Below are 20,233 nucleotides of genomic sequence, written 5' to 3'. Positions count from 1 at the left end.
GCCACACGTACATATACACACACACGCACACTGAATTACATGGAGGAGAGACGGTCAAGGCTCTGCCTTATAAAGTAATTTTCATTGAATATTACAAAGCTTTTGCCTAGATCCAAATTTGCCCCTTTTAAAGGCTCCCACTTCCAACATCTACATCGTCCCCAGGTTGAGCTGGTTTCTTCTCACTCTTGGTTTCATGTTCCTTCTCCCTCCCCTTCTCTAGTCATGTACCCAGTAAAAAAGGAAAGGAATGAGCTAGGAATAGAGGCTTATAAAAAAAAAGACTGAACTGAGATGGAGAAATGAAAGGTAATAAAATATATTTTTGAAAGAAAAAAAAGACAGCTTTTCTCAGAGGGCTGTGATATACCTGGATGTTAAATGAAAACACTGTGAACACTAAGAAGTGTCTGAGCTCGGGCTGCTTTGAGAGGCTCATTCATCTCTGCTGTATGCTGGGATGGAGTATTTCGCTGCAAGAGCCTCACATCTTGTGTCTCCCTGTTCCCCCAGATGTCCCCTCTGCAGCCTGTAACACTATTCCCCTTTCTGTTTGCTTCTCTCTGCCCTGCTCTTCCCTCTCTTCATTTTCTAGGCAAGTTATTTTCCCACAGGCCCAGCCTGGGGGGAGAGAGAGGCACCTGTAGGTGAGCTCTTTGCCATATCAGGGCCTGAATATGTGATATCAGTGGAAAAAAGGCTTTTTGTGCATGTGAAACCAGGGATCAGGTACACTGCTAAAGAGAAAGAGTGGATATATAAATGCATTGATTTAAGTGATATTCCCAGTGAAGCTAGAGTTAATGTAGCTAGCTTGGAGCTTTGCTGGAATACTTCTGCAGCTTTAGGCATTTCAATACCTTGAAAAAAATGACTTATTTGTTTGATGCATTTCAGTGAGTTGTCTGTGTCTAATGGCAAGGAGGCACTACATTATCATTATAGTATTTCGAATGATGTTGCTTGTCAGGTTGCCTAACATTCCTGGAAAGCTTTGAGGCTTAGGTTCAGAAAGCTAGAGAACAAAACCTCTTTTCTGTTCATGTAAAACTGAGAACTGGCCAGTTGTTACAGATGCCTTAGTTTCCTAATCTCTAATATGAGGCAGTTTAACAGATCAGGCTTCCAGAAAATGTTAACCTTCTTAGATCAGACACCTTTAAAGTACATGGAAACCAGTGAGACCCCTAAACTCTAGCCATGTTATTTCTTTTTCAGCTGCTTACATAAGAAGGTGTCTCAGGGAAAGAAAAAACATATTGACCCACAATAAACAACCTTGTTCATTAGAAAAATTGAACACATAGCTGTTATCTGTAATTTGAATGTAATACATAATTTCAAGTTAACACAGACTTCAGGTCTTGCCAGTATATTCATGTCACAGACGCAGTAGTATCTGAAGTGCTACAGTGCAATGAGATTGGGTAGAAACTCACACTATATTTTATGAGGGTATTGTCAAAATATGTTCCACATTTTGACGCCGTTGATTTATTTGCAATGTGCTTGACAAGGTTTCAATCTCACTGTGCCTATCTGGCTTCTGTTTGAGCACAGCCATATTACTAAAGAGACATTTCAAACAAGTTGGAGATCATCTGCAGGGCATTTCCTTTGGCATTCTGTATCTAAATATTGACAGGCGTTTGCTGTTTATGATATTACTAAAGACTAAGCTACTGTTGTTAGGCTGGGGCATAATAAACTTCTATTGTGCCTTTGATCACAGAGAGCTGACAGTGCCTTTTAGCTTGAAAATCCCCTTCATTTACAATCTTACACAAAAAAACCCTGCAGTTTCAAGCAAACTCCATTTCTGACCCAAAGCAAAAATATGACAGTGGTGCTGGGGCTTTGTCCAGACAAGTTATAGCAGAGGCGTATTGACTTTCCCGATGTTCTTTGCCCCCAAGTTCTGCTCAGTGAACATATTTGCTTTTATTTAACAATATTGTCACAGGAGGAGAAGCAGTGCCAGAGAAGTGGGCTGACGGTGGTGCTTCCGCACAGTTGGGATGATTTCCTTGTGAATCACCCAACTCACGAACGAAAGCACCCATCCCCAACTCGAAAGGTGGGGAGGTGGAAGGAAAGACAAGGAGCTCCTTGCTACTGCCTCTCACGCTGGAGACATTTTGTGAATGACTTAAAATACTTGAGTGATTGGATCTTATTTAAAGGAAAAGTCACAAGAACATGATTCTCTTTGGTCATATTTTGGCCATAGCACATGGTTTTATGTGCTACTTCATTCATATTCTTTGTCTTCCAAGAGCTGCCTCAGGACACGGGGCAGCAGCATGGAAGCAAGCTGCACACAGAGGGTTTTGCAGAAGAATGACTTGAGCAAATTGCTGAGGCTCCATGTACACATTTCAGTTGTTCAGCAAGGGAATGCTCTCCGAAGAGTTGTTGCCTGCTTGCAGCTAGCCACCTGTCATGGCTGTGGCCCCAGGAGAGCAGTGCAAAGCAGGCTCTGCATCTCCTTGGTGGAGAATTGCATGTTCCACAGATGAAGGCATGCTCTGAGCATACTCGTTCTATTTTCTCTTACTCTTTTACTTCAAAAGGAGAAAGGGAGTAGAAGAGCTCTTATCTCAAACTGGAGCTCTTCAAAAGATGTTTGCAGCTCCTTGAAGTGGTGCAGAAATATCTGAGTGTACTAGCTGCATACTTGTGTGCCTCTTGTGCTTGTACCCAGGCATCTGCACCAGACCACTCTCCTAAACAGTGCTTGGTTGGTCTTTGCTCTCACCCTATTCACTCATTCTTGCGCATCATTTGCTGTTCTCTGCTCTAAGGCACTGTAAGGGCAAAGCATTGCTGAACTGAAAAGACTGCATTTTATCCTGCCGTAAATAGCAGGACAAATTTCAGAGAAGCATTTCAGCTGAAAGCATACAAATCAGCACATTCCTTTGGTACAAGGCAAGAAAGGGGAGAAGATGGTCCAGAAGCTAAAGCACTGTGATAAAGGTTCAGTCCCATCTTCTGCGACAGGCTACCTGCTGGGGCCAGGACTTGACATCTTCATCAGCAGCATGGCAGAAAGGGGATGAGGGACAAGAGAATGAATTTGTTTACTAAAGGTTATCAGATGAGAGCCAGATTCCCCTATGCTGAGCATTTGGATTTGGTACGGAGCTATTCCTCACCAACACCAACGTCAAGTACGACCAAACTGGCACAAGCTTCCTGTGCACATGTGTGTGTGCAAGAAACAGAAGGAGTTAGAACATCAGAAATGACACACAGATACATGTAGGTTTAGTCTGAATGGTAAATCTAGCTCCACAGAATAGACAAATATAAATAGCTCCACAGAAAAAATATTCCATTATTGTAGAGACATTTTAATTCATATATAAAAATATGTATTACTGCATCAAAACCTGTTCTTCACAAAATAGAACAGGAAAGTATTTTTAAAAGCCTTGATAAAAGCAGAAGAAAGCTAATGTGAATCAACAAGGAAATGTTCATTTACAAATGTTAGCAAAGCACAGAGGGGGAGGTAACTATCTGTACACAATATTTTATAGTTTATGTTGCTAAGGACCGTGTTCAGTAAAGAGCTTAAGTGTGCTTAGCTTTAGGCACAGAAACATGAAGGTAAGGCAGGATCTAATCCACACTGAAGTCGAAAAGAAAGAATTCCTGCCAACTGTAGCAAACATTGAGTTGTGTCTCAAGCAGGTCTGGCTAAAGGCTTGGTCTCCCAAAAGGGAATGAAAGAACAAGGGTAAGATAAATATAACAACAACTGCAAGTCAGATGATCTTGTGGTTCTTCCTCTGTGTTTGGGTAAAGGCAAGAAGAAGCTTTCTGCTGTTTTCCTTAGCACAGTTACTGTAACATTTCTTACACAAGAAATGAATTATCAGGAAGGAAATAAAAAAGTCCAGGAGTATTCCAGGAATGAAATTCTGAATTCCTTTTTACATATTTTTGCTGAAGTATTGGTAGTTTGTAGAAAAATATTTGGTTCACTGGGTTGAGCCTGGAAGTTCTTCTTTAAAAATGGTCATTCACAAAACTCTTAGGAGTACTTTCTTACTTCTAAAATAACATTTAGCAGCTTGAAACTGAATTATTTGTTTAATTTTTATCTACTCAAGTAAAGTGTTTGCTACCAGCTTGCATGTCAAGTACAGTGACCCATCTGAATGGATTTTGTAGAAGCCTGGTTTATTTTTGCTTTTAATTTTAGCAAAAGGATGATTGAAACATTTGTTCTGAAAAGTCACACTTGGTATATAGGCTTTGCATATTACAACAGATGGGAGAAATAGAAAACTCCTGGCTGGATTTCCTAAAGCTGCAGATAAAAATTTGCCAGACAAATTTTCTTTTGGTAATCATTTGGTATACATTCTGTTGCAATACACTGATACTGAAACTTGCGTTAGCAAAAACAGCTTTTTGTCCCGAAGCAGCAGAGGGTGCTAGACAGACATAATTAGCTATGTGCGATAGCTGGTCCCGGCTTTTGTATTTGTGAATGGCGACCTTTGTGTGCTTCATGTCCCTGGCATCTGCAGAGGTGAAAATCTCAGAAATATACTGAACTGTGATACTAGCCTCTGGGGAGAAGTGGAACATGCGCCTGAAAAGTAACCAACGAAATCAGAAAGTGCAACAAGAGAATGTGTTCAAATGCTCTTAGGTATGAAAAAAGATAAGCATCCTTGCAGGTTGGTGGGATGCAATCTTTTCAGACACTTTGACATTTCTGAAAATTGCATTTTTTTAATTTCAAGAATGTGGGGAATTCCAGTCATTACTTTGGGAGTTTAGAATGGCCTTTTCTTTACCATCTGCATCTTCCTACATCTTCATCCTGACAATGGCACCAACTCACAAAGCTTTTGGCTTTCTCCTCAGAATATATGCATATACTCCACCGAATATTGTGAGGTGTAAGCGTGCACTGACAGTGAAACACATGCTTAAATGCATTGCTGAATAAGAGAAAAGATTAATTGCTTAAGCACATGTTTGAGCATTTTACAATTCTCCTTGACAGATTTCACTTGAAAGCATATTAATGCAAGCAACAAATCCTTCAGGAGCTAAATATCTAGAAAACCTTCTGATTTTTACCAATTGTCACAAGAGAAAAAAAGCACTTATTTTTCTGCACTACCTAACCTTATGTACATCTGTGTTTTTCTGCAGAGATACACGTCCACAGGTATGTAAATAAGTTCTCATTAAGCTATTTTACAACATGCGTGTTCCTCTTCCTACCCAGTTTTCTGCACTCACAGTTTGAGTCCAGTGACCACCAAGGAAGATATGTAAATCTAAACACATACATTGTCTCAGAGGTCACCACAGAGTTTTTGCTTCTCAGTTCAGGGGAGTGATATTGCCCAATGCAAAGCAAAAACAAATAAAAAAAAATGAAGCCCTGTGGCAGCTGCAAATTTTAATCTCCATTCCCAGTCCTTCGGAGATCCTGAGTTAGGATCCAAATTTAATCGAGTTTTCAAAACATGTAAGTTGCGGATGGGGAGTTTTCTCTTTTCTAGTTTAGATTTGGAGCCTTTAGAGTTCATACTTGCAGCTTCTAATTGCAACCAGAGGGTTAATTTGGGGAAGGGGGGGCAAGAATTGGGAGTCTTCACTTCACCTTCCTGGTGCCCCATGCCCAGCTGTCTAGGTGAGCTGTATGTTTAGCTGCAGCTCTTTCTTCACTCCAGTCAACTTTTTTTGGTGGGGGGTGGATTTGGAGGCCGTCACTGACTCTTTCGATGGGACACTGCTTTAGTCTGTTTATCCAGGAGTCTGCTAGACACCTTTAGAGTTATTATTGTTTGCTTGTTTTCGAGAGTGGGGGTGAGGTAAGATAAATTATGTTTTAATGCTCACTAAACATATATTTAGCCGTCACGTACTGTAGCATTTGGTGTGTCAGAGAAGAGATCAAGATTTGATAAGTTTGTTAAAAAAAGCTTATTAGAAAAAAATATATCTGCCTAATAAAAAGCATAGGGCAATCACACACATCTGCAAATTATCTGACCCATAGAATTTCAAATACTTCTGACAGGCATTAAGAAGAGGGAAAATAAACTAGCCATCTTTGCACAGAATTATAGAAACATCTGTATTTGTAGCTTTCCTCATCCTATTCATTTTAATATAAAAAATGCTGGTTTTATGCAGGACACAAAGTCAGAGAGTGACAAAAAGTTCAGTGGCAAATGAAGATTTTCTTGTCAATCCATTTATAAACTAGGTAATTTCTGTAGGATTTCTCCAGTGTCTGCATGTCCCGGGGGAGGGCTGGGGAGCTGTAGCACTGCATACCAGGAGAGCCCATGTACATGCACAGAGGTTCAGGGAATTGAAGCTTGTAGGTTTTTTAATCCAACTGGAGTAACTCAGGTTTGGTGCCTGGAAAGATCTGGGCTTGTGTAGCTCTCAAACTCCTTTTCTTGCTGATATTGTCCTTATTCACTGTTCGTACAAGTCCTGAAATGAAAGGAATGAAAGATTGCTTCTTGCTAGTCGGGGGCTCATGGGTGCTCTCCTGGTGTCTCCAGGGCCCTTGGACTAAGATGGATAAAGCACCAGTTGCTTTATTAGACTGGTAATCTCGTCCTTATGCTCTTAGTTACACTTTCCACAAATTCTCATTTTTCTTAAATAAGAGTCTGTGCTGAGACCTCCTGAAATCATAAAGTCTGCAGGTCCATACAACCTCCCACCGGTAGGATATGTGTCCCTGGACTAATGTCATAGTTAAATCACTCCTCTGTGGAGCTATCCTCAGACTGTGCAGATCAAACACTGCAGCCCTAAACAAGGCTCAGATAGCACCCGATCAGCACAGAGCAGCTTACAACAAAAACTATGCGGGAATCTAGCTTGAGATTTTCATTTTGTGTTGGAAGTGTGAAGGTGAGGGTCCAAGGAGAATGACTAGATTGTATTAAGGTAATTCAGGTTTTCTCCAGGGCAATCTTACTCTGTGGCATGCTGTGTGTGGTTTTCTGCTGTGAAAGCCTCTCCAGAATTTCGGCAAAATATGCCTTGAGTTGCCTCTAAAACTGGCTTGAGAGCCTATTACACTTTTACTGAATGCTTTTTTAAAAGAAACCTTTTTATTTAAAAATGTCTTTGAGAGAACACTGACACCAAAATAAGTTGTGGTGTTGTTATAGCTAAAAACTTTCAATTTTTTAATTTTGATTCTTTAGTAGAAAAAGGTGGCTTTTTGGATATTTTGTAATTTTTTTCTTTCCTTCCTCCTCTTTATATCTGCCTTTACTTTTACTACCTTAATGTCTTGTGACTGAATGCAACAGGATAAATTCTCTCTAGCTCTTGGATTTTTCTTTTCTTAAATCATTTCAAGTTATTTTTCTGTGTTTCTGATGTTGTTACCACCAAGAAAGAAAGGAGGGGAAACAACATTATGCATTATAAAAGACTCTGTAGCTTGAAGTCAGCATTAACAGAGGACTAAACAGAGAGGCTTTCCAGAAGGTGTACAAAGGTGTAGGGCAGGAAGGCTACAAAGAAAGAAGAGTCCAGGAGAGGAATCCAAGAGGAAATAAAAATTGACTTTCTTTCTATACTGTTTACAGCCCAGATTGTAGCTTTGCCATAAATGCCATGCAATGAGCAGCAAATCTAATTGTGCTGTCCCAGAATGATTTGTTTCTTTAAATGATGGTATTGTCCTGGGTTGCTCCTCACCACAGAAAGAAATTTGAACTAACCTCTTCCTCCAGCAGAAAATGCCTCACTCTACTCTGCCCTCGCTGCTCTGGCTGTTGCTCCAGCAGATATATTATTAAGGTTGAGTCCTTTTCTTACCTACATTTTCCTAGAAAGGAACAGGGGAAGGGTGAGCAGCCTTACGAGGTTTGTATCTCGTCTGCTGAAACAGGGAGGTGTAGTTCTTTGGCATAAATCTGAGTATATTTTCAAGATGGATAACATACTTTGGACAATACTAGAGCAAGGGACAAAGGTGTTCATGTTAGGAGGCACAGTACATAACCAAATGTTTTTCTGATTCTTCTCCAAAAAACAAGTTTTGTTTGTGAACTCTCTGATTTTGTGAGAAAATAGAAATGGTCTATACAACAAATGGACTCATCAGTGCAGTTCCTCTAAAATGCGTCCTTTGGTTTTCCCAGCACTGTCACCACTAGTGAAAATACCTGAAGCATTGACACAACTCAGTACAGCTGGGACTGAGTTCCCCTCAAAGTCTTTACTACTCAGTCATTAACAAGAGATAAAATCAACTGAAAATGTCAACAGTGTATTTCCATTACAGAAATAGACAAAGAAGTAAAGTTAAGGTTGACATAGCTATGTAAACACTGTGTGTTAATAGTGAATGATAAAGGCTTATAGGGCTTTTGGGAAGCGACTTAATTCCTTTACCATCCATGTCTAGACAGACTTACAAGTTCTGTTCAGGAAATGGAGGTGAGGGGGAAGGGTTCCTCCCTCTTTGTGAAAAAATGTCTGCAAAACTGGAATAAATGAGTACTCATTTTTTTGTACACAGAACATTTGTAATAGGAAAATATTGTGACAAAAAAATGACTCCCAGCAGAATTTCTCTTCAGAGATGCTCAAAACCATGTTTTTTTTTTGTTTGTTTTTGTTTTTGTTTTTTTTTTCTGTTTGAAGAAAAATTGTGGGAAATTCTCATACAGCTCTAGTTGTGACATACAGATTTTCTTAAGGGGCCTCATTTTAGCCACGTGTGGATCTTTGTTGCATTGCTCATCTCTAGCTTTTACAACTTTATATTTTCCAATTTTATTTGTGACTAAGAAGTCTCTGCTTGGACATCTCCAAAGTTTCATAGAGCTGAGATGAGATAGGTGTTAGCGCTAGCTTAGGATTTGTAATCAGGTAATACAGAGTCATTTTCTGGAAAATCTACATGTGAAATGCAAGCATTCAGAATTAATGCGTCTTTCCCCTGCCTAGAGTTTTAAGATTTATTTCATAAGTGTGTGACTTAAAAGACAGTCTATTTTCATGGAGATTTGTATTTTTCATCTCAGTGGAAGGAAAGAATTGGAGCTTGGGACCCTTCTGCTCAAGGCATCTCTAAGCTCTGCAGGCTGGAAAGTTGCTCTTTGAGTGAAGTGAAAGCTGAAATTTTCAGTTTTTGACTGAAACCAGTAGAAGGTCTTTCAAGGAAGAACCAAATATTCTCAAGCTAACATTGTACTAATGTTGTCAACGTTGGAAGTACTGATGAGTCGAAATGCCGGGAGCACAACCAGCGGCTTCTTCCTTCCGTAAAGCATATTTCCTGATAAGAGAGAAGTGAACACTGCTAGTGGCTAGGGTTAGTTGTGCTAGGTAGAGATTTCGCTTCTAGAGTGAGGTCTAGTTCTGAGATCAAGCATCAGTATACCAATACAAAGGAACAAATAACAACCTCGGTGAATTCTTCTTAATATATCCATCGCTGTGCTGATGTGAATGGCAATGTGAAGTTGTGAGTTCATCTTAACGAACTTCATGGAGACACTTTTACATATATTATGATGCTAAAATGGAGATTGGGGCAGATCACACTGGGACTATTTGGTAACACATTTGCACAAATCTGTTCTTATTCCTAAATTTATAGTCATTATGAATGGTGACTTCTTTTGACAAGCCTCCAGCCTCACCTATGAAGAGATTTATTTGCAGGCTCTTAAAGCAATGCATGATTGGGGAAAGAGTTGCTTATTTTGCTTAACCACCAGACAGTTAGACTGCAGTTGCAATGCAGCAGTAAGCAAAATGTTCAGTTATAAAATCTGGCTGCATTCCAATATAAACATCATCTATCCTCAGACTTTGCTTTTTTGGGCAAACTGGGATCATACCACATAGCATCCCCAATTATTATTTTCTCTTTATCTAGGTTTCTCAATGAAGAATAAATCAATTTCAGTAAATCACAGGTTTGCCACTTTTATTAGAATAGTAATGAACTACTGTTCTGTGCCTTGCAAAGTGCCATTGTTTCCTAGCTCTGAATATGAAATAAATAAAGACATTCTTTTTTGAAGGGTTATAAAATGTTGGAGTCACTGAGAGCAGTTAAGTTGGGAGATAGCTTTCCTAATTGTTGAGAACTTCACCACACTTATCCTCTATACTTCCCAAGGACTATGTCTACACTTCTATCTAGACTGCGTGTGGTGTTAAAATATCAAATGAACTTTAATCCAGAGAACTCGTAGTTCTCTGGCCATGGAAGCACAGTGTAACACAGGCATACTCAAGAAACTGCATAAATACTCCTGCCTGCACTTCAGGCTACTACAGCTAAGTTGAGTATCCTCATGCCACCATGCATTTTTCAGGATAGACTTATTCTTGTGCTTTTCAGTGGAGATGATGTGTTCTGAAGAAAGACTGAGGATGCTCCTCTGCAGTGAATGGGTCACTGGGAGAATGGCTCCCTAGGTTCCTTCTGGTCCTACCAAACTTAGTTCTTCTAAAACTGTCACACAGGGATTTCCATGCTTGGACAAATACTGGCTGATGAACTGATGTGGCTTATGTCGCTATGCTGACTATGAGGCTGAGGCAGTGGGGCAGAGCATGAGAAACTTTCAAAAGTAAATATAAAATTGCCTTGTGTAGCAAACTCTGGGGAACACAATGAGGACACGTCACTGCACAGTTTCTCTTCCCTGTAAGTATTTGATATGCATGTTATTTCCATGCTTGTGAACCCTGCTTCTGAAATCAAATTTTTGCTTATAATTAAACTTAGCAACTGACTTACAGGTCTGAACAAAGGTCCATTAAGCCAAGTGACTTGACCTTGAATTAGGGTGACTGCATTTTTATAAAAGAAACAGTAACATATCCTATATGCCACTTGTAGAATTAATGGCAAAACAGTATCCCAAAGTATCCGTGAAGTCTTCATCACAGGACTGTGCCTGCTGATCCTGGGTATGCCCTTAGCACAGCTTAAATGCTTCAGTTTTTTGGAAGGCACACATCTACTTTTCCCTCTTCATTCTGGAAGGGAAGGCAAGGCAAGGCAAGGCAAGGGAATTTGAGAGCTACTGGTCTGATTTGCTAGAATGCTGGGATCCCAAGAAATCACAGTGGACTGGATCTGGATCACATAGTGCTGTGTAATGCTAACTTTTGTGACAAATCAGACCCAATCTACCTCAAATAGGGTCCCTGAAATGTGTTATTTCTGTGCCTCTCATTCTCCTCTGTGAGAATAGGATAATAACCTCTAATCTCACACTAGTGAAAAACACATTCTCAAATCTTTCAGATAGTATAAGAATGAAACCTGTATTAAATGAGGAATTCATAGCTGTGCATTTTCACTAGATTTTTAATACTGAGCAACTACTGGAGAATAAGGGAAAACTGGAGAAAATAAAATATGTAAATATCAGAACGAGGGAAACTTCCATTCTGTGGAACAAGAGAGGGAAATAATTATAGATTCTTACTGCAAAGCCATATTTCGTGATTACTGAGCACTAAATAAAACCAAGATCAGATAGTTGAAACCTGAATCATGAACCATCCACAAAAAACATTTCAGGCATTGTCTAACATTTCAATGTTTAATATTGCAAACTTAATGTTCTTCTTGTGTAGTTTGTCCATGCATAATATATACTGAGAGCTTGATCTTGCTCCCTTTGACTTTTGAGATATAGATCTTGATAACCTGGTATTTGTAACTAATACAGCTGTAATTCTGTCAGGGAGTTTTAGTGGTAACAGAAACCCCAAGATGAAAACTCCAGATACCTTATCTCTGAGAGGCATGCATACAGGAGGATCCTGCAAGAGCCGAAAGTGGAAAGGTTGTTGTAGTGAATCTAAGTGCTGATTTAATGTTAGTTTTATTGCTGTGGTCCTCATTCCAGACTTTAGCCACAGAAGCGGGGAGTTGTCCTCAAAGAATGTGGTGGTGCACAGAGCAGCAATAGGAGTTCATGTCTCCCCAAAAGCGCTGTTTCAGACTCAGCGAGGAAGTGGCAGCAGCCAAGTGACAGAAGCCAATCTTTGTCAATTTGCACTTTAAAGTTGTGTCTTGTCCTTCTGCTCAGCAATGCCAGCAGCAGCTCATTTGGGGAGAATGGCAACAAGCCAGCAGCTGTAGCTATGCCATTCCATCTTGTGACAGGGGACTTTCTTCCTGTTTGTATGATGATGTGAGTTTGTGTCTTGCCATGTTTATCTTCAAGGCATCCACAAACGAGAAGATCTACCTTCTTGGGCTAAGTTCACATTTCCCTTCTGCCTATGACCCGAGTCACAGTCTTTCTGCTAAAAATACAGAACTGTCTCACAGGCAAAGGAGGGGGATACTGTACATTATTTTGAATGCACCATAGGGAAGCTGAATAGTTCCTCACCCCTACCAGTCTATAAACTGGATCAGGAGGGTGTATTAGCATACGATCTTCCCTGTGGCTAGCACTTCCTAGATCCAGACGAACCCAAGGCCTGAAGAAGGAGCAACTTCCCTTCTGCATCATGACTTGCCTGAATGTTCCGCTGTAGGGACGTTCCAAAGCACTGTGGTCACTTCTGTCTGTCCATTTACTCGCTGCTTTGGTGGTGACCAGAGCTTTGTAGGTCCTGCTCCACCAGCTAAATGCTGTCCCTCAGGGATGAGATTGCCAGGGAACACATGCTCGTACGGTTTCACTGAGACACTGCAATATCTCAGGTATATTATTGCTGCACATAGCTGAAGCAAGGGGTTTATATGACTTTTTTAAACCTGTGCTGAATCAATCTGAGTTAAATGAGAATAATCCAGTATCTTTTCTCACTTGATTGGTCCCTGAAAACCTCTTGTAGACTTGTACAAGTTCAGAAAAATTCTGTTTTCCATTAGTTCTTTTATTTCCTCTGGCAGAAGGACAGAACTATCTAGTGAATAGCAACCTTTGTGGTATTTCTAACCTAGTCATAAGAAAGATTTCTGCAGAGTTTTAGAAAACAAGATCCAGGGTTTAGTGTCTTAAAAATAGCTTCAGAGAGTATAGGCACTCCATGAATATAGGAAGAAGCACTGTTTCTGCCCCAAAGTGCTTATTATACAGATTATAGCTACTCCAGGAGTACTTTACTTGAATTAGAGTACAGGTATCCTTCCTCCTCTTTCTGCAGCTATAAATGATACAAGCTAGGATGGCTATATCACTGTTTTCCAGTCTAATTACATCTCTGCGGAGGTTACCTGCACCACTCTGTCAGTTTGGATTGTTGTCTATCACGCCACTGGCTGAAACTGTAAGAAAAGATACTTGGAGGGCACAACTGGTCCCCATGAGCAGGCTGTACCTCCCATGGCTGCCTGCAAGCACTACATGGAGCCCCGGCATTTCTGACCCTCCCCAATCAAACTGTCAGCTGTCAGTAGTCTCTGTTTCTTCTTCTTCTTCTTCTTCTTCTTCTTCTTTTTTTTTTTTTTTTTTTTTTTTTTTTGATTTCATGAAGGAGATTAAGAAAGTTGACTATCCTTCTTGTGTGTGAGATTTCCCAGCCCTGATTTAGAAAGAGTAACTAGAAGGGGGGAACGGATCTGGTCCAGACTGAGCTTTGAATCTCTTTGACCTTTCACTGTCCTTCTTGCACCTCTGTGCCTATCACATCTTGCATCTCCAGTGTAAGGGATACCTACATTGCCATGACTTCATGCTATAGCTACTAGGGACTGACTGCTTCACAAAAAAGCTAAGCGATGTCCTGGTTGCCAGATGCAAAGTTTTATTCACTAGTGGAAGATGTGATAGCCTCTAGGGATTTTACAGGCTGAGTCATTGCTTAGTGACTCAGTTATTCATCAGTAGTTGACAATTAAAACAATCTTGCAGCCTTGTGGGACAGCATCCTTCATAGGTTTGCAAAAAGTTCACTTTAACCTCACTTAATTGTCACTTTATAGGTTGCACATTATGAATAATACTGTGATTCAGATGTCTCTGAGATGTTCAGAAACCTCTTATCTAGATAGCATAGTCCCTTGTCATAATTATTAATCACAGTTTTCCCAGAAGCATGTCCACCCATGCAACATGCCTGTTAAACACAAGGGCTGGAGAGCAACCTCCTTCATCCATTTCCTTCATAAGCAACAGAGAAAAGCATGAGAAGAAGCCTGTGGCTACTTTCTGTGAGTAGCAGTAAGAGCAGTCACTGAAGACTTCTGACCCCCAACATCTGCAAGGATGTTCATTTTTAATAGCGCTGATCTTTGTCAAGGGCAAAAAAAAGGTCATATTTCTAATCAGCAGACTTAGAGCTATTTTCATTGACCTCAGTTTGAAGGGCTGAATAGCACTGAGTCAACATCAGCCCTCATTTATGGTTTTCTACCTGATGAAGAGTTTATAAGGCTGCCGAGCCAAAATCAAGGGATCAGACAATTGCAGAATAGTTTTTATAAATATGAAAATTTAAATCTGTTTGTTTTACCTCTGCCTTGCTGGATCAAGCTGGGAAGAAACTTAGGCAATCAGCGTGTTTTCTTTTTTATACCACTGGCAAAGTTTAAGGGAATATAAGAAATCAAAATCTTGATGTAGTCTCTGTAGCTGAGTTCTGCAGTGTCTTCAGTGGTCTCATGCACGTATTATCCCTCTTAATTAGAGTAACACTACCTGTGCTTTCAGCTTAGCATGGACACAATCTTTAGGAAACTGTGTGAGGGGTTGTCCCTGTCCACTTTTCTGCTAATTTTTACACGGCTGTGCAGATTTACTTGCTTATTTTTCTCTTGTTTCATATCTGCCCATCTCCTCTGGATCTTTGTTGTTCAGCCTTTGGAAAGGCTTTAGTGAGGCTGATTTTCATTCTGTTTCTTCCCTGCATAGTCTATTACCTCTCTCTAAGCTGATAGTGGAATTTGAAGGGGTAAATTTTGAAACTACAAGCTGTTGGTCTCCTGTGGTGGAACTCACAGAAGAGTTGAAGTGGCAGCTGTGCAGGTTTTATGGGTTAACCGGCCAAAGTTCAGATCCTACAGATGTGTAGTGGGTTACATAGTGGGCGCCTCATGTGTAGTTCATATTCATGTACACCTCGACCTCCAAAGTGGAGGAAGTATGTAACCTATGCAGGAAGAAATGCATATGTTTACCATTGAACAGCTAGTCTGCATACAAGGATTGGGTCTGCTTTGTGTGGCATTAATAATTATAAATATATCATGACATAGTAATACCTACTGCTTTTAATCTCTGTGCCTTTCCTAAGAATCCTGGAATTAGTACCTGAGCATTTAATGCAATTTTCCTAAGTTTGTCATGACCCTGAGATCTTTTCCCTGTTTTTTTTTTAACCAGCTGTTGTTAAAGTTTTTTCCTATCTGCAATGCTTTTACTACAGCAATACAAAATTTCTACTTCCATTTATCACTCACTCCTTTGAGATCAACTTTTGCATTTGCTGCCCAGCATAATGTAGGATTATCAACAGAGTGTTGAGTGTCTTCAGTCACTCCACATTCCACCTCCTTTTCCTGATAAATACATTAAACAGCAGAGGTCCCAGCAGGGAGCATCAGTAAACTACACTACTATCATCTTTTGTTGTACAAGCTGAGCATTTGTTTGTACCTTTTTGTTCTTCCTCTTTCAAACAGTCACTGATCCCTGAAAGGACTTCTGAAGAGACATTAGTTCCTTAAAACTCCAGTAAGGATCTGACAAATATTTTCTGGAACACAAACTGTTCACCATCTTTATCCATGTGCTTGGTGATTCCTTAGGTAAACTTTTAAATCATTCACAAGGAATCGTTCTCCTCCCTGCATTGATTTCATTGACTCTTCCTTTGTGATAGATCAGAAGAAAGATGTTGGACTTGCAAGAATAAAATTTTATACAAAGACATATTTATTATCCAATCTGCATGTGCAAATAAATTGTGCATGTCCCAATGACCAGTAGGTTTCTCACCCGGCTGGAGATGCAGTGCTGACTGAATGTCTTCTAAACAAGTAATTTTAATCTCAGCAATTTTAGGCTGCTTTGGCTTCTTGCAAACACCAAAAATGTTGACGTTAAATAGGCAAAACAGTATCACTCACAATTACTTTCACTTATAGCTCTGCCCTGTAATTTCATTCTGAACCATATATTTTGCCTAAAAGAGTAATTGTCCAATAAAATAAAGCTGCTCTGCAGCTTTTCATGCAAATTCATTCAGTCTTACTTGCAGGATATCATAGACTAAGAAAGAACAGTTTGTGATTTCCCACAAAGGCTCGTACACAATACATACACTATGCTTCTAGGAGCTTGGAAGGAGAACAATAAATCAGCAAACACAGAAGAGACTTTAGATGACCAAAGCCAGAGATGCCATAAGCTATATTCCTGTGTCATAGCTGTAGTCAGCCTCTGCTAATGCTGCTGGCTCCTGTTGTAAGTAGGAGGGTAAAGTTTTAAGACCACTTCTGAATGCAAATACAAATCAAACAGCTTTCAACATGGATGAATTCCTGGGCCATCTTGAGTAAATGGGAATCTTGCTACCGACTTCCAGGTAGCCCAAGATTTCATGGTGGTGCTTCCCAAACACCTGAAAAATGGTATGCTTCTACTGCTGCTATCGTGGCAACAGTCCTGCAGTACAAGGAGACAGCACTAAGACTTAGCCTAGAGGCCAAGCATGAAAAATATCTCTCCAGGAAGCAATATTCACTGGAAGCTAAATACAGCCAAAACAAATAATTTGAAATGCAAATGACATCTCAGTCTGAACAATAAATTTGCCAGTGCACAGCTTGTGCTGGAAAAGGTACTTTCATTATCTTCTAGCTCCAAATCACTCCACTCTGAGAGGTCTCAGTTCCACATATTCATGAACATGTTGACATGCTTCAAAATAGACTTACGTTAAAGACAAATAAAAGCAGCTCCCAGGTATTATAGCTTGGTGGTAGGGTTTTGCATCTGCTGAGCTTCAGGACTATGAATTAGAGTGTAAATGTGAATATTGGCAGCTAGATCACTGCTAACTGGGAAAAAGGAGGTTCCCAGGTGCTATTTTTTTGAGTGAGCTTCCTTTTGCTGTCTCTGGATTTCAGCTTGTGAGTAGAAGAGTTGTTTCCATATCGCTGAGTGGAGAAGCTAGGTTTGAAAGAGCAAATCCTTCCCCTTCTGTTAATATGGAGAGTTTCCAAAGAAGTGGTCATAGGGGTGACTCTTCTACGCAAAGGAACAGGCAAGTGAGGATACGCCAAGGAAACCCCCTCCCTTGCGGCAGCCTGCTGCTACATGAACAAGCCCTGCCTAGCTCCATACAAGCACATGGGGCTGAGATTCTGCAGGAAAGCCACTGGGATGTAAAGGCGACTTTAACAAACACCAATGCTGTAGCCTGAAACACATAGTTTTTCTAGCTAGTATGTATCCTCTACACATTCCCAAAAATGTGTCCAGACTGAATAGGAAGCAAGGACTTGGGTGTTCAGCCATAACAGAACTTCCATTCAGCATTTATCAATTGCTTATTTTCAGGGACAATAGGTAAGGAAAAAATAATACTAACAGTTTCAATTTCATTTAAAATAAGCATTATAATGATTAAATATCACTTCTTCCAAATCCTAGCAAAGATCTTTTTTTTTAATGATGTTCCAGCTTAGAATCTTCACTCTATATCTAAACCAATGCATATAATGCTTGTGCCTTTTTTTAATGTCATCCTACTTGTAGTCTCCAAAACTACTGAAATTATTATCTTGTTCATGTGACAAATACCTAAAATGTCAAATATTTGTGGGATAATTGCTGTTTACTTGACATTTGTTGCTGCCCTGAATTTCATTGGACACACATTTGCACAGTTTAGCCATTAGTAGTAAGCTTAACATCAGCCACTTTGCAAAGTTAAATAATTCAGCTGTTTGTATGTGCCTATTAATTGCTGAGAGCATTCATCCACACAAAGGATTAAGTGACTGAAAAATTAAACTATTACTCTGTTGGAAGAAAAATGATGTTTGGTATTTTCATATATAGCATCTCAACAAGTAAGTTAATAAGAGTTCAGCAAGTTAAAAACTGCATTCTGGCCTGTATATCAAATTCTAGACTGATGTGCATTCAACTTTAGAAAAACATTTTAGAATGGAAATAGCAGTCAGCTCTTAACTCCCATCTACTATTAGCATGGAATGCAATGTTACTACTAAAATGAAACAGTTCATTAAAAAAAAAAGTCATCAACTCCAGAAGTAGCTGGCAGTAGGCATTAATGAAGACAGCAGGCTCTTCTGTGAGTGGGGGTGCTGAAAACAACACAGCAATATATAATCAAATGAATACTTTATGAGTCATTGTAAATCTGTCTTGTGATAGTGCCTTGAAACTAGAATTACATTCTTTCCCTAAACACTTTTAATTTAGTGGGGCTTTTTTGCTGAATTTTTTACAAGCAAATGTAACTTTTAAAAGATTTCCTTCCCACTGCAGTGATAACTCCTGCATAGAGTTTATTGGTAAGAAATTAAGAGATACATCTCAAGGCAGTAATTTGCAGAGTATTCTGTTCAGTTTGACTAATCTGCTACATTTACATCTCAAGGGTTCTTTCCCTGGTTAAATAAATACAGAGGCTTTCACTAACTCTTGCACTTGCTGCTCTGCCAGTAGCAATGACGCTCTAATTTAGCAAAGGAAAAATAATTAGAGTGGAAGTAGCTGGAAAATACAAGATGGTATCTCTGCATCAATAAAAGCAATATTATTTCCTCTGTAGCTTGCACAAAGAAAAGATAACAAAGGTCATGTTTTTTTTGGTGCATCTTGCAACACCCCTGCTGGCTCAGAACTGAAGGGCAATATCTGCACAGCAAGGTGTGATGCTGCGCAGAGGCTTCGAGGTGGACACCAGACCACACAGCTGGCCAATGACAGCACTGTGCCTTGAGGTGCTCACCTTGGGAAAAGGCAAACTGGTGTGCAGCAGCCGCACTCCTCCAGGCTCAGAGTGATGCCATGGCACTGACACTGCGGCTCCCGCAGCTCTTGGACATGCTGTCAGGTCCACAAGTGATTCCAAAGCGGCAACTCGATGGCAGCATGTGCATCCCTTGGGGCACTTTCCGCAGAGAGGTAGAGCTCATGGTAGGAAGGAGCAGCCTACCTTGTTGCTCCTTCCAACAAGGAGCAACAGTGCAAACTCTGGCCCTGCTGCCAAAAACTGTGCCCAACCCGTGTCAAAGCAAGTAAATGACAGATGACAGCAGCTGTTACTGCCAAAGGAAGGATGGGGTGGTAACTCATGGCCCTGCTGCTTCAGAGTATAGCAGCAGCCACCTCTATCCCCACTAGCAGGAGGAGCTGACTACAGCCCAGCCATGCAATTCCAGCTGTTGCTTTGTTCCTATGGCAGCAGCAGCACCAGCTTGTCACCTTCAGGAAAAATTTAGTGTTACTCACATGCCTGAGAAGCTTTTTCCTGAGTTACCCTCCCCTGACCTCTCAGAAACCTCGCAGATCGTCATGGCTGGGAATGCCTGCTAGTGCAGATATGCATTCTTTCTTGTTAGAACCAGAGCAGTCTGGGGATGCTAGAAAAGGCCTTACTTCAGTAAACTGCTCGTACTTTGCTTCTCTTTTGCTTTTGCCTGCAAAATCCACTGCTTGTTGAGCTTCCCTTCTTCCAAGAAACAGACTTTGGACTGCTCCATTTTCCCTAATGCTTGGTTTGTAAGGAATATTTCTGGATTTCATGTGATTGTTTATCTGTATCTCTATGTGGACTGCAAAACTGGTCATGTGCTGTTGTAGGAACAAAGCTGTTTGGAGCAATGGATTTTCTGTAACCAGTGCTGCTAATTTTGAAACGGCTTTTAAAGCCATTTAAATCCAGGCACTACGTATTTTTTAGTGTTGTGCTGTGCAAGAGCCAGCTTCTGATTTCCAGGATGACTTTGCTTGCAGAACTCAACAGCGAAATAATTTGCCAGGCCTTATTTTAAGGTTACATTCTTACAAGGGTAGTGTGTGATTAATGAAAGCTCTGAGCTTGTTATAGGCATGGGCAATTTATGCTGCCAATGGCTATAAACTCAGCAGGAGAAGGTAGTGTAGCTACTTCTAAGCCAATGTTTATAAACAACTTGTCAAACTTTATCACTGTTGGTTAATGTCTATTAATAATGTATTAATGCTTTATAAACTATTTATAAATGGATCCTTAATATGGGAAGAAACTTCTGTAGTTCAGT

The sequence above is a fragment of the Rhea pennata genome, chromosome Z (assembly GCF_028389875.1).
Source record: "Rhea pennata isolate bPtePen1 chromosome Z, bPtePen1.pri, whole genome shotgun sequence".
Taxonomy (NCBI): domain Eukaryota; kingdom Metazoa; phylum Chordata; class Aves; order Rheiformes; family Rheidae; genus Rhea; species Rhea pennata.
This window is presented reverse-complemented; position numbering follows the sequence as displayed.